Here is a 13,585-nt window from a genome sequence, read left to right on the forward strand (position 1 = left end):
CCTACACGCTCTCTATATGGAGCTCTTCTATTAAGTGGGACACATTGAGCAACCATTCTCTACATGGCGGACACATACGGGGGCATTGGCCCAAAAGTATACCTGTGTTAACTTCCCATTCTTAATCGAGTGAGGATAATCTCTCGGGAAAGCCGATCACTGACGGTACCGAAACGTTTTTTCCACAATAAGAATTTATGCCTGAAATGAAATATGATTCAACATTTTGAAAAGGAAACAAATCTCTCATACTGGAGAATTTTTTCATTTTAATGGGCGTCTTCCTCTGATGTCTTACCGAGAAAGCTTTGACGAAAACCGCAAAACTGTTACCCGTAAAACTAACTGTCAACGTATGAACTTTATCGATGAGGTGTACACTTCTGGTCAGGGAGAGACAGATGTTAAACCGATAATAATAATAGCATAAAAACGGGCTATTAATAGCCGAAGGAAAAGACACAAATATTACGAGGGCAAATCGTTATGGAATAACGTATCTTGGGTGAAAGCTAAAATACCATCCACAATTTCGAAATTAACGTTTGGGGAACCCGGGAATGGCTTATTTTTTATCCGCTTTCTCTCTGAAAAATATTGATATAAAGGTTTGACCTAATATGGCTGTTATCTAATAAATAGTCTTGGGTTTTACTTAAAAAAAAATTGTAAAGAAATAAGTTAAGCAGACTCTGTAATGATTGAGAAGGTAAACTGGTACTCTCAGTATTTACTAGGGTTGGTAAAGGCTTATATGAGGAGGTCACGAGGATTGGTAGGGTGAACGTTGATGAAAAGTCTTTATATAAGGCATTGGTTGAGATCAAAAAAGTCAGTGTCACGAGCGGGATTCGAACCAACGACCTTCGGCTAAATACGGCGCTGCTGTACCACTTGAGCTATCGTGACTTCGATCCACTCGGATACTAAGTTCCCATCTAAACCCAACTTTCGAATTTTCTCTCCTTTTTGCCATTTTTTTAATCTCAACCAATGCTAATGACATAGAAACGTTTTGGATATAACAGAGTACTTTGGATTGGAAGGTATGACTGAGTTATGTTTTGTAATCAAGTGTGATGGTTTTGTGTATGTCTGTCCAAGCAGAACTGCCAATTTTCAGCACCAATAATGTCGAGAGCCTCTCCTTGTGCGTTTCCTTAACCTCCTGTTCAACTCTCAGTTCGCAGATGGGGTACCCGGGGTAACCAGTAAACAGTAAAGGACAAGGTGACGACCAGAAGCTTTGGCGCTTCTAAGTTTTCCCATTGATTCATACTTTGGGGTCACGTGGAAGGGAATAACTATTGCTATGGGGGCTAAGTAATTCCTTCGTTCCGTTCTGAAATGCTTAGCGATTCGAAATGGTCAGTGCGAGGTGGAAGTGGACACCAGATAAATCTAAGTGTGAGCGTCACTGTTCTTATGTTCATTTAGCTTGATGCGCCACCAAGCACGCAAGTCAGTAATGTTGTATGTTCTTGGACTGCTTCTACAGCTAGTATAGGGTCAATGTGTGGGGACAGGATTAGTCATGAGGTTATATCCTACAGGTCAAATTGGACTAAAAATTCCCCTATTGTACAAAGTCTGATCCCCAACTTTATTCGATATATTACACTTTTCAGGTTACTTCAACATGTAACAACTTTATTCCATAAAGTCTATTCTATCTCATAAAATTTTAATTCAAATGTAAATTTGATAACACCAATAGAAAAACCCTATGAGATTCATTTAATTATTTATTGTAACCTTAAGCAATCAAAATACGAAATCACTTACAGTACAAACTTTTACGATTTTCTAAAATTCTTGTCTAAAGTTTAAGTAAGATTTTCTTGGTTCTGTAATTACTGACGGAAATAGCACTTACAGAAATGTTGCCCTCAATAATGTTCTGAAAACGTATGCACTTAATTTCACAGAGGTCAGTTATCACCAAAGCAAAATTAACGTTTAATTGGTAAAAATTTGATTTTTTGATTATGAACTTTTATAAAATGAATAGTTAATATTTTGAAACTTCTATTAATAAATAAATAAAACAATAAAAAGTTAACGAAAAACTTCTTTGGTACAAAATTGAACAAAAAAAGTGCTTGAAATAATTGAATTAAACCAATTAATTATTCTTTGTGGTTGAGATGAGAAATTAGTGTCACGAGCGGGATTCGAACCTACAATGAAAATATGGCAAAAAGAGGGAAAATTCTTACGGTTATAGGTTGTGATGGGGAGTTGGTGTCTGAGAGGATCGAAGTCACGATAGCTCACGTGGTTAGAGCATCGGCGTATTGAGCCTAAGGTCGTTGGTTCGAATCCTGCTCGTGAACTAACTTCTAATTTTTCAATCTCAACCATAAACCTTACATTAAAAAAATAATTAATATGATCAATTGTTACCACTGAGCAAGTATGGATTAATTGTATTAAAGTTGCAAAATGTCCACTTCCTAGATGAAAGAAAACCTTGCATCGTTTCCTGACGAATTTTACTATTCTTAAGCTTTTTTTGTTTTGCAAATACAGAAAGCGATAAAGCGACACTGTATACTGAGCAATAATAAAAAAAATGGGAAAAAGACATCTTTGGAATAAAACACACAAGCACACGCACAAAAAATAAATATTCGCAAAATTTTCTTAAACTTCTAAAACACAAATCTGAGAAATTCGATTTTTAAAATTTGTTGAAATATCTGTCATTGTGGACCGCGGTAGCCGAGTGCTTAGTCCATCAAAATTCGGTCGTCGTTCGATTCCCACCGTCACCCCTGGAATTTCCGGAATTTTATTGACTCCCTGATTAGTTCAGGAAAGTGAAACTTTCAACGTCAGTACTTTACCATATGGCACAGCTTATTTGTCTGACTACAATGGACTTCACAATAGTCAAACCTATTAAAATTGTAGTTTGCTATTCTAATCTAAATCACTGGAAAAATCAGATGAACGACTTAATTTTCCTAACTCCTTCAATCTCATTACATTATTGTGCACCTTTTTTATTTGAAAATATAAAAATACTTGACTTACCTTAACCTAATTTTTGAATTCTTGTTCGAGAAAAGTCTGCTGCCTGGTTGGGAGAGTGGGTACACCTGAAAATGTAACAATAAATTAGTTTAAGGCAATAATGTTTATTTTACATGTTTACGCTTTCGCTAGCTGTTACGTTAATGCATTATTTTCTTTTGTAACAATTTGTTTCATTCAATTAAAATTTAAACACAGTTTTAAAGAAACTTTATCGATTACAACCGTCCGAAAGTTAATAATGAAAATATATATATTATGTGTACTAAAAAAATGTAGGGTTGTGAAATCTACCCAGTATAGGTGGCGTGGGGTCAAAGATATGCATAGTATCAATTCACTGTTAAAATAGGTCAGCAATTGGCCTTGCAACGTGATAAAATAATAAAATAAAATAAAAAGCTTTGTTTCTCTTGAGACATCAAAGAAAGACGGAAACTACTAGGTCAATAAATTTTTTATATATGCAATATCAGGTAACATTAGACAAAAATATCAAAAATATATAAACAGGGATAAAAGAAGGTTCAAAGTCTACTAGTCTCGTAGCGTTTAGAATTATGAAATATTACAATAATAATAATAGTAATAGACTATTTGAAAATGGTTACTTTCTCAAAGACTAAATATTTTTACGGCGGTCTGACCTACTTATATCCGCATGACCGTTGTAAGATTGAAAGGAAGGACAAGCAACCGATAAGAACCGCAATAATTCGGAATCCTGTAACAAATTGTTGATTCCGATTAATTAATGTTAAAATATGTAGAGACACCGACAGGTAAAAGGCGAGATTGCTGTTCTCGCAATTATAGACTCCATTATGTTTACTTTCTCCCATGGGAACAATTATATCGCCCCGGCCTGCTCCTACTGCATTGTAACATTACAAATGACTATCAGCTGCATGAATAACTTTCCAACAGGTTATTTTTTAAAGTTCATTAGTATTTTCCATGTTTTACTTCGCTTGTTTTTCATAAACAGCGTAAATACACGATGAAGTATATTAAAGCAATATGTAAATCATCGCATGACGTTCAGAAAAAAATTCCGTTGAAAATTTCCGATATCGGGCCGGACCCCTATAAAATTAGTAGATTATCACGCTTAGATCAGCTTGTAGTTTTACTCAACTGTATTGGTTGTCGTTCACATAAACACGTGCCGGAGTGTCACGTGTGAAATTGCACAAAAAGTCTCCATTGTCTAAATTCTGATTCACAATTGTATTCGAGAGATTTCACTGTCCATGTAATTTCAACCTGTAACACTATAATTCCATAAAGTCCGCCATATGTCTTCATAAATAATAAGAGCATTAAAAAGACAATGAGACTCATACATTTTCTTTTATTTCTGATTAGGCTCCATATAGGGAGCGTGTAGGATGTCACCCGTGAATTGTGCTTGAACACGGCCCTTTGTCCCGATTTTGTAGGAAAGTTGTTTTTTTGCATGTAGTACTCGTTTTATCCTTCCTTTTGAGAATAGATAGAATGCATTTATTAGCGTGAATGTTTAATGTAAGAAGTTATACAATCTCTCTCTCTNAGATTTGCAAATGAGTAAGTTAATGGCACCTCTAAATTTAGAGATAAGGAAAGAAAATTTACGTGATTAATGTCTCATTTGATAGCGGTAAACTCAAAACGTTCGCAGTTTTAATACCTTTGTACGTTTTTCCTGTTTACTCATTAAATAATTATATTTAATATACAGGGTATCTAATGAACAGACGTCGACACATCAGGAATTATCCTACATGTCAGATTGGACTGAAAAGTCCCTATTGTATGAAGCCTGATTGTCAAATGTAATGCTACAGAAAGAGCATTAAAAACCCTATAAGATGCATTTATTTTTATTCTAACCTTAATGAATTAAAATACCAAATCATTTCAAATATAATTTCTTTTGAGTTTCTGATGTTCTAGTCTAAAGTTTAAGTAAGATTTTCTTGATTCTCTAAATACTGGCGCTTTCAGAAAAGTTGTCCCTATTAATGAACTGTAAATTGCCCTTAATTTATGGAAGGTCAGTTATCTATTACCAATGAAAAATTAACGTTTACTGCTAAGATTTTATTTTTTAGTCGGTTCAATGCATTTTTTGGTAAGATTTTGAAAATTCCGTTAAAAAATAAAGAAAGTAATAAAAAGTAAACAAAAAAAGATTTTTTGGTATAAAATCAAACATATAAATCGTGTAAACGAGATATTTCACTTTCCAGATTATTTCAACCTGTAACAACTTAATTCCTTAAAGTCCGCCGTATCTCATTAACTATTAATTCTCCTGTAAATATTATTACATCAATAATAAGAGCATTAAAAACCCTATGAGACTCATTTATTTTTATTGTAACCTTAAGCAATCAAAATACAAAATCACTAAGAAGATAAACTTATACGAGTTTTCGAAGGTCTTATCTAAATTTTAAGCGAGGTTTTCTTAATTCAGTAAATTCTGAAAGACACGCCGCTTACAGAAAAGTAATGTAAACACATCTACTTCATTTTTCAAAAGTAAGTTATCACCGAGGTAAAATTAATTGCTAAAAATTTCATTTTTCGTTTATAAGCTGTTTAAAAAAATTTCAGCCATTAAGATTTTAAACCTTCTATTAAAAAGTAATTCATATAATACAAAATAAACAAAAAAGCCGCTTTGGTACAAAATTGAAGATTGTAAGAAAAACAAAAAGCTTTAAAAAATTAATTGTTCAAAATGTCCACCTTCTTGAAGAATATAATCCTGACATCGTATCCTGACAAATTTTCTACTCTTAAGATATTTATTTTTTTCTTAAAAAATAAAGAAAGCAATAACAAGAAAATGAAATATACTCTTTGGTTCAAAATAGGACATAAGAAAAAACAAAACGGTTCAAAAAACTAAATGTTCAAAATGGCTTCCTTCTTGAAGAATACAAGACTGACTGGTTTCGTGACAGATTTTACTATTCTTCAGCTTTTTTAAAAATGAAGTAAGTAATATAAAATGAAAAAAAGACTTCGGTTTAAGTGGAACACAAGAAAAAACAAAAAGTTTCAAAAAATTAATTGTTCAAAATGTCCACCTTCTTGAAGAATATAATCCTGACATCGTATCCTGACAAATTTTCTACTCATAAGCTTTTTGTTTTTACTTAAAAAATAAAGAATTTCAATAAAAAGAAAATGAAATATACTCTTTGGTTCAAAACCGAACATAAGAAAAAAACAAAAAGCTTACAAAAATGAAATTAAAAAATCAAAATGTCCTCCTTCTTAAAGAATTCAAGCTAAAGAAACATTTTGAACAGTTAATTTAATTTTGATATGATTTTTATTTTCCTTATCTTCAATTTTATACCAAAAAATCTTTTTATGTTTACATTATATTATCGTCTTTAATTTTTAATAGAATTCAAAATTTTAATAAAAAATTTAATGAACCGACGGTTACTAAAAAATCACATTTTTCGCAATAATGATTAATTTTTGATTGGTGATAGATAACTGACCGTCGAGAAATTAAGGGCTATTTACAGTTAATTAGTAGGGACATCTTTTTTGAAGGCGCCAGCATTTAGAGAACCAAGAAACTCTTACTTAAACTTTAGACTAGAACTTCAGAGCTCGTAAAAATTTATATTTGAAATAATTTTATATTTTGATTGCTTAAGGTTACAATATAAAAATAAATGAAATTGTTACAGATTGATATAACCTGGAAAGTGAAATATCTCGATTACAGTTGACAATCCGATTTTGTACAATAGGGACTTTTTATCCAAATTGATACGAAGGATAACCTCCTGAAGTATTGACGTCTGTTCACAGGTCACCCTGTATAATTAGAGTGAAATGCCTTTGAGTCGTGAGGAGTGGTGTTGGATGAGCTCATTCCATTCAAATAATTTTTCTCTCCCTCTACGTCGTTCAATGCCGTTTAAAATAATTCTTCCTTTATATTACATAACGGAATAGCAGACGTACATCCAGGATTTGATTATGGACAACAGTCAGTCCTGTAGATGTATAAGCCCTAAGTACAGTATCATAAATTCGTCCGAAAATAACATTCTTTTTTTCATTTTCGTACTGTCTTTATAAAACAACTTTGCAAAATGTAAACCTTAACGACTGAAAACTGTATTTTTTGTGATATCAGACATTTTGGGCGGAAGAAGCTTGCCGGATAAACATTGATTATAACAATACAACAAACAATTAAAAAGTAATTGTCACTGGGTACTCGAATTGCATGAAAACATTTTTAAAACCGTGGCCTCTGTAAACTAGGAAGGATTTTTCTCGAATGGCCATTCTGCGTGGGAAAATGGCAAAGGTCATATTATGAGAAAAGGGGAACCGGATTGCATAGCCTTCGCCACATCGGTCGTGACCCTCATCCTCAATCCGTGGTATTAATTCGACAATAATATAATGCAGAAAATGTGCCTAACGTGGATTTATGTTCATGTGCTATGTGCAGTGCACTACTCGGGTCGGGGTTACGAACCACCGTTACAAAACGTACAACCCCGTGAAGTAGAGTTTTGATGACTGCAAATGATTCAATTTAAAAGATACCTTTAAAGTAAAATGGTTCTTATGATAGCTTTGATATAGTTTGATCATTATGACATGGGAGAACAGATGTCAAAAACATTGGTGATACTAGGCCAATGTTTAGGCAAAAAAATAGTAAATGTTTCCAAGCTCCCTAGGAGCCGAGAAAAAATGTTTTATTAAATTTTAATATACACTTTTTTATTTGGTTTTCTGTCTTTATTATGCACGTATTTCACGTATTTATTGTTTGTAAAACTAATATAATAATATACAGGATCGTATTAAATTAGGTTAGATATGCAGAAAGTTACAGAAACGAAAAAAACCTATCTACCAGTAAAGTAGGCTAAAAAAATTGAAAAAAAAATCAATTGGATTCATTTTAGGCAACCTTAGAATAGGAATTTTTGTATTAAAGGAAAAATAAACATTTACGAGCTGTATAGCCGCCGAGAAAAGCCCTAGGACAATTTTTTCTCGATGATGGCCGTTGTTCCACTTAAAAATTCATAACTATTTTGTATTTTCTCCAAATTCCATGCTAATACAACCAATACAATAAGTGATTAAAGGAGGCCAGGTTTGTGCCATTACGAGAAATTAATAAAGACCCAACGATTTCTGTAAAGTTTGCTGTAGATAGGTTTCGAAGTGATAACGTTTTTCTGCGATTTTTGAGAAATTAGAAGACGAAAAATTTGAGAGAGAAAATTATTTTTTGATTTTCCCAAAATTTTGCATTCAAGGGTTTTTTGGGGTGCAAAAATCGAATTTCAACATTGTTTCTTGCTTAAAATATTTTAACTTATACTACCTATATGTATATTTGAATTTTTTCCCCTATTTTACTGATAGCGAATTTTGATTTTTGTAACTTTGTACGTGTCTAATTCTACATCTATTATTTTCTTAATCTAGTTAAAAAATCGGCCGAACCCTGTACTACATGGACACAAAATAAGGAAAACCATGTTTTAAAAAAATTATGAACTCCGATAATATAATCATTCTGGATTTTATCCGGTGGCTACAGTATTACAACCGATTTTTCTTCTTTAAGCTTATGCCAACAATATTTAGATTGTCATAATATGTAACTGAGAAAATAAGGATGAAATAAACAAAAACTCATGAAACGTTTTATTTTATATCTTCGGTTTTAGAACTGAATAGAACGCTTAATTAGTCTAATAAGGGGGTCTTAGTAAGACCTAAACCTCTGTACAGTATCGTCTGGATCGGTAGAATGGTTTCAAAATTACTATATTTTTTATAATGTCCTATCCAGGGAATAAAAAGAAAATAAAGAAGATTTCATACAAAAAGCAGCCGTTCAAGTTTCGATATACGAAAATTTTGGACGGCTTTGAGAAATTGCGGAAGGTCAAAACTAGAAGCAGGAAAACCACTTCTTTCAGAGAAAGATACATGCAAAAGAATTTTTTTAACCCAATTAATTATTTTTTTTATCTAAGATTATTCGGAGATCGTGAGATGCGGTCTGGTATGACGTAGGTTTTAGAAAACATTTTCTTTATCGTGCCAATGTTTCGATCTTTATTGAGATCATCTTCAGGGCTCAAAGTGTTTGTTTTCCGTGTAGATCCCTGAAGATGATCTCAATAAAGATCGAAACGTTGTCACGATAAAGAAAATGTTTATCTAAAACCTACGTCACACCAGATCGCATCTCACGATCTCCGAATAATCATTGACTAACGCTGACTAAACACCACACATTTTTATCTAAAGATTTTTGGTTTAGATGAAAAATTAGTGTCACGAGCGGGATTCGATCCCACAACCTTCGGCTCAATACGCCGCTGCTCTAACCACATGAGCTATCGTGACTTCGATTTTTCATCTCAACCAAAAAACCTCAGATAAAAAGAATAATTAATTAATATGGCCAATTATGGCCACTAAGCAAATATGGACGTTTCTAACGATTTATTAATTTGTAAAGTTTATTTAATAAAGTTATTTAAATGACCAATTAACATAATTTCTGTTATGTTTTTACTTCGTAAAGGAGTTTATTTAATTTAATTTCAGTTTTGCTTACAAGAAAGTACTTGTTAGTTTAATTTTTAGTCAGTTTACTTTTTATTTACTGTAAGAGAGCGACTGGTAATATTTTATCAATTAATAATGTTTATGTTTTTTAAATAGTTTTTGCATATTTATATAATTTTATTCCAGATTAAGTTAGTGTTTGATTACATTTATTTCTTTTAGATGTACTGTTTTTCTCGAAATGGCTACTCTTGGGCCTATCACCAAAGTTGAACAAATTATTTCCAGGTATCCATTCAAAATCATAAAAACTTTACATTTTATTGTTTTTGGAGATAAGGGTGAACTCAAGAAACAGTGAAAATCACTACGATCTTTCCGAGGCTTTAACTTTGTTGTGTCACTTGAAACTCTAATGAATATGTTTTCAAAAACAGAAGAAATTGCGATCTGACCTAATTGCCATCTGCCATGTCCCAAACTTGAACTACAGCGGAACAACGCATGACGTCGCACAAAGAATATGTACGTTTTTACCAAACCTGGACGACGAAGAAGAAAATGAGAACGACTCAGAAGCCATGAAGAAGATGATTCCCATTCACGGCATTTACATGACCGGAAGAACGCTAAACAAAAGAATACAGATAAAGACGCTATCTCAAAAAACAGAAAAGGTATTGAACAGAAAGAAGGACAGAAGAAGGTTTTGAAGAAAAGAAATGGAAGAAGATCCCCTTGCAACGGAGATCATCTCCTACAAAGCATAACTTCTTTTCACTAACGTTTCGTGATATTGAGGACGCTATACGACCATTTGATGGGAAATCTGATTATCCAGTTAAGAGATGAATATCTCATTTTGAAAAACTGGCAGAAATTACGAGATGACACGATTTACGTATGCTACTTTTCGCAAAAATCGTTAAAAGGCTTAGCAAAATGTATGTTCAATCAATAAAAAAGTCAAAACTTGGAAGATGTTAAAACAATTATTGGTAGAAAAATTTGACGTGAAGATGTCGGTCATTAAGGACTAGAAGAAAAACAAAAAGGAAGAGTTAATATAAAAAAAAGATTAAAACAAGAGTATATGTTATCACTGAAGAAGTTAAGTTAATGAAGTTAGGAAGTCGGCTAAGGTTATCATTAATTACATCAAAGACTGTGTACCCAGTAAATAAGATGGTATGGCGCAGAACCATTTAAATCCTTTAAAGAGAAGAAGAGCATTTACGAACAAATTAAAGCTACTTCTACCCTTGCACACCATCAGAGAAGAGAAATGCCAAAACAGTTAGCAAGCAACAGCGACGGAAAGAATAAAAGGACGGATCGCTGTTTCAACTGTGATGTATCAGAGCATAAATCTAAACCGATTAGGTCTCGTGGTCCGATTGACCAATTAAATTCTTTTCAATTAATTAATCTTTAAGTAAGGTATTGGTCGAGATAAAAAAAGTCAGCGCCACGAGCGGGATTCGAACCCACGACCTTCGGCTAAATACGCCGCTGCTCTACCACTCGAGCTATTCTTTTAGGGCTGGGTTCTGTCAGGGGTTGATTCACTGACCAACATTATTCTAAACCCATTAGGTTTCTTGGTCGGATTGACCCAATAAATTCTTTTCAATTAATTAATCTTTAAGTAAGGTATTGGTTGAGATAAAGGTATAAAATATTTCCGCTGCAACGAGTTTGACCGTCTAACTTCTATTTCTCCCAAGAACGACGGTACAAGTCGGAAAACAGAGAACTTCAGAATTGCATATCTATAGACATCTTAAATATTATAGCGATAGACTTTAAGAACGGAGTAAATCTGACGAACGTTAGTGGGAAACAGTCGAGTACGCTCAAAGAGACAGGAAGCGATATTACTGCTAAACATGAAGACGTTAATTCTCAATATTTCATCTATATTCCACTGGAGAATTAAAACGTTACCTTAAAAGGAATAGAAATGAATAAAATAAAGACTTTAGGCTCATTCTCCAAACACGTGTCTGTAAATGATGTCGCTTGTTTTTCGCATCATTCCCACCTACTGTGCAAGAGTCGCAGCGATTGTTGTAAATGATTTATTGTCACGTGCAAACATTTGTATAAATAGTGATCGTGTTATGATTTACGTTAATGGTAAAGAAGACAAGTACATTATGAGGATAACGTTGGCTAAACAGGATCAAGATGCCAACAAAGTCGGACACAGAAGAAGGAAGACAAAGTAAAGCGTAGACTTTCCCATATCAAAAGTTATAAACCAGTTTTATTAAACTCTACCCCTTTTCAAATACTAACAGGTATAAAGATGAAGTGTAAAGATAGATTTTTAATTAGATCTATATTACTCTATAGTTTTATTAAGGACATGATAGAAAAAGACATAATAGTGCAAATTAATGAAAACAGGTACGAGTTAAGGAAAGAAAGAACAAATAAGAATGGCGACAGAAGAAAATAGAAAGATATTTAATGCAAGAAAAAAGACACCTACTAACTACCCACGGGGAGAATTAGAAGCCATCAAGAGGACTCAGTTTGGTCCAGGACTGAAGTTTGAAAAGAATTACTTAGTTCCCTACAAAGTAACAAAGGTGAAGCCTCAGGAACGAATGACGTGGAGAAGGAAGGTGTTCATGAAGGCTCCTCTTCACCATCTACCTGTGCCGAATACATAAAACCATAGGTTGAGCACCAAAGTTTGATCCGCAGTCGGATGGCCGAAGCGAAAAAGAATTAGCCAATAAAGAGTTGTTTACATTGATAAGAGAGAAATTTAAAAAAAACAGTCAGTCTCTCTCCGAGATTGATATTGTAAAGACGTGTATTTGTACTTAAATAAGTAAAGATATTTTAATAATAGCTCTGGGTTATTCTTTACAAAACTAAGGTTAACTTTACCAAAGCATGCACTTTTCAAAAAATTAAACACTCCAACCATTCGCCAATTGAACGAGGCGTAAATTACTCATAGGACTTGGTGGACTTTCCATTTTTCGTTCTTAATTGGTGCATGACAGCATTAACAAGAAACGAAGGTACTTAGAACAGCAAATTGCGCTTTAAATTCTTCTAATTACAAACGCGTTGTAAAGTATTAAAAAAAATTTTTAAATATAAATATGTAAAGTGAAATTTCTGTATATTTGCAATTTTTGTTTAAATATAAAGTAATTGAACTCTTAGAGGACTAAATGTAATTAAATTAATTACAAATAAAATTCTATGTTATATAACATTAAATATTAAAAAAAAGGATTCGTCTATTAATTTTTTGAATTATTTTCACATTAAAAATAGATTCGTATAATTATTATAAACCATATAACAACTAATTACAACTCAAATTAAAAATTATTAACTCCAAATTAACACCTTTTTAACTTCACTTACCATTTTCTAACTTTAAATTACCATTTTTTAACTTCAAAGTAAACCTTTTTAACTTCAAGTAACCTTTTTAATTTCAAATTAATTTTTTAGCTTCAAATTATCACTTTTTAACTATAAATTAACCCTTTTTAATTTCAAATTAACCGTTACCTAAAATCACTATAAATAAATTTAGGCGATGGTATGAAATATAAGCATGTAAAGTACAATTCTGGCATTATTTACATTTTTATTGGGCGATTAAAAGACTAAAAATTACAAATAAAATGAAGTACAACAACAAATGATTCTTTTATTAAATTGAAATTTTGTAAAACAATTAACTCAAGATTTCTTTAAAATATAAAATAATTATTTTAGGCCAAATATATATTTTAAAAAATTACAATTAATTACGGTTTTTAGTTGAGATGAAAAAAAGTCAATGGCACGAGCGGGATCCCGTAATTAATTGTAATATATTAATTGGTGAAGCGGACCACGGAATTAGTGCATTTAAAAAAATCTCGAATTAATAGAAGGAATAATTTCATTTTAATATAACTTTTAATTTTAGTTTTAATTCATTTTC

The 13,585-nt window shown here is 32.4% G+C and overlaps 1 protein-coding gene across 1 annotated transcript in view; it reads right to left on the bottom strand.

The window, feature by feature from the left end:
* Positions 1-13,585, bottom strand: part of LOC106664135 (putative ferric-chelate reductase 1 homolog) — a 48,772-nt gene that overhangs the window by 20,437 nt on the left and 14,750 nt on the right. Inside the window, exon 2 of the mRNA XM_014389577.2 lies at positions 3,040-3,104. The gene's annotated coding sequence lies outside the window, so the exon portion shown is untranslated. The remainder of the gene's footprint in view (positions 1-3,039; positions 3,105-13,585) is intronic.

This window comes from Cimex lectularius, unplaced genomic scaffold, assembly GCF_000648675.2.
Source record: "Cimex lectularius strain Harlan isolate CLEC.00 unplaced genomic scaffold, Clec_2.1 scaffold82, whole genome shotgun sequence".
Classification (NCBI taxonomy): domain Eukaryota; kingdom Metazoa; phylum Arthropoda; class Insecta; order Hemiptera; family Cimicidae; genus Cimex; species Cimex lectularius.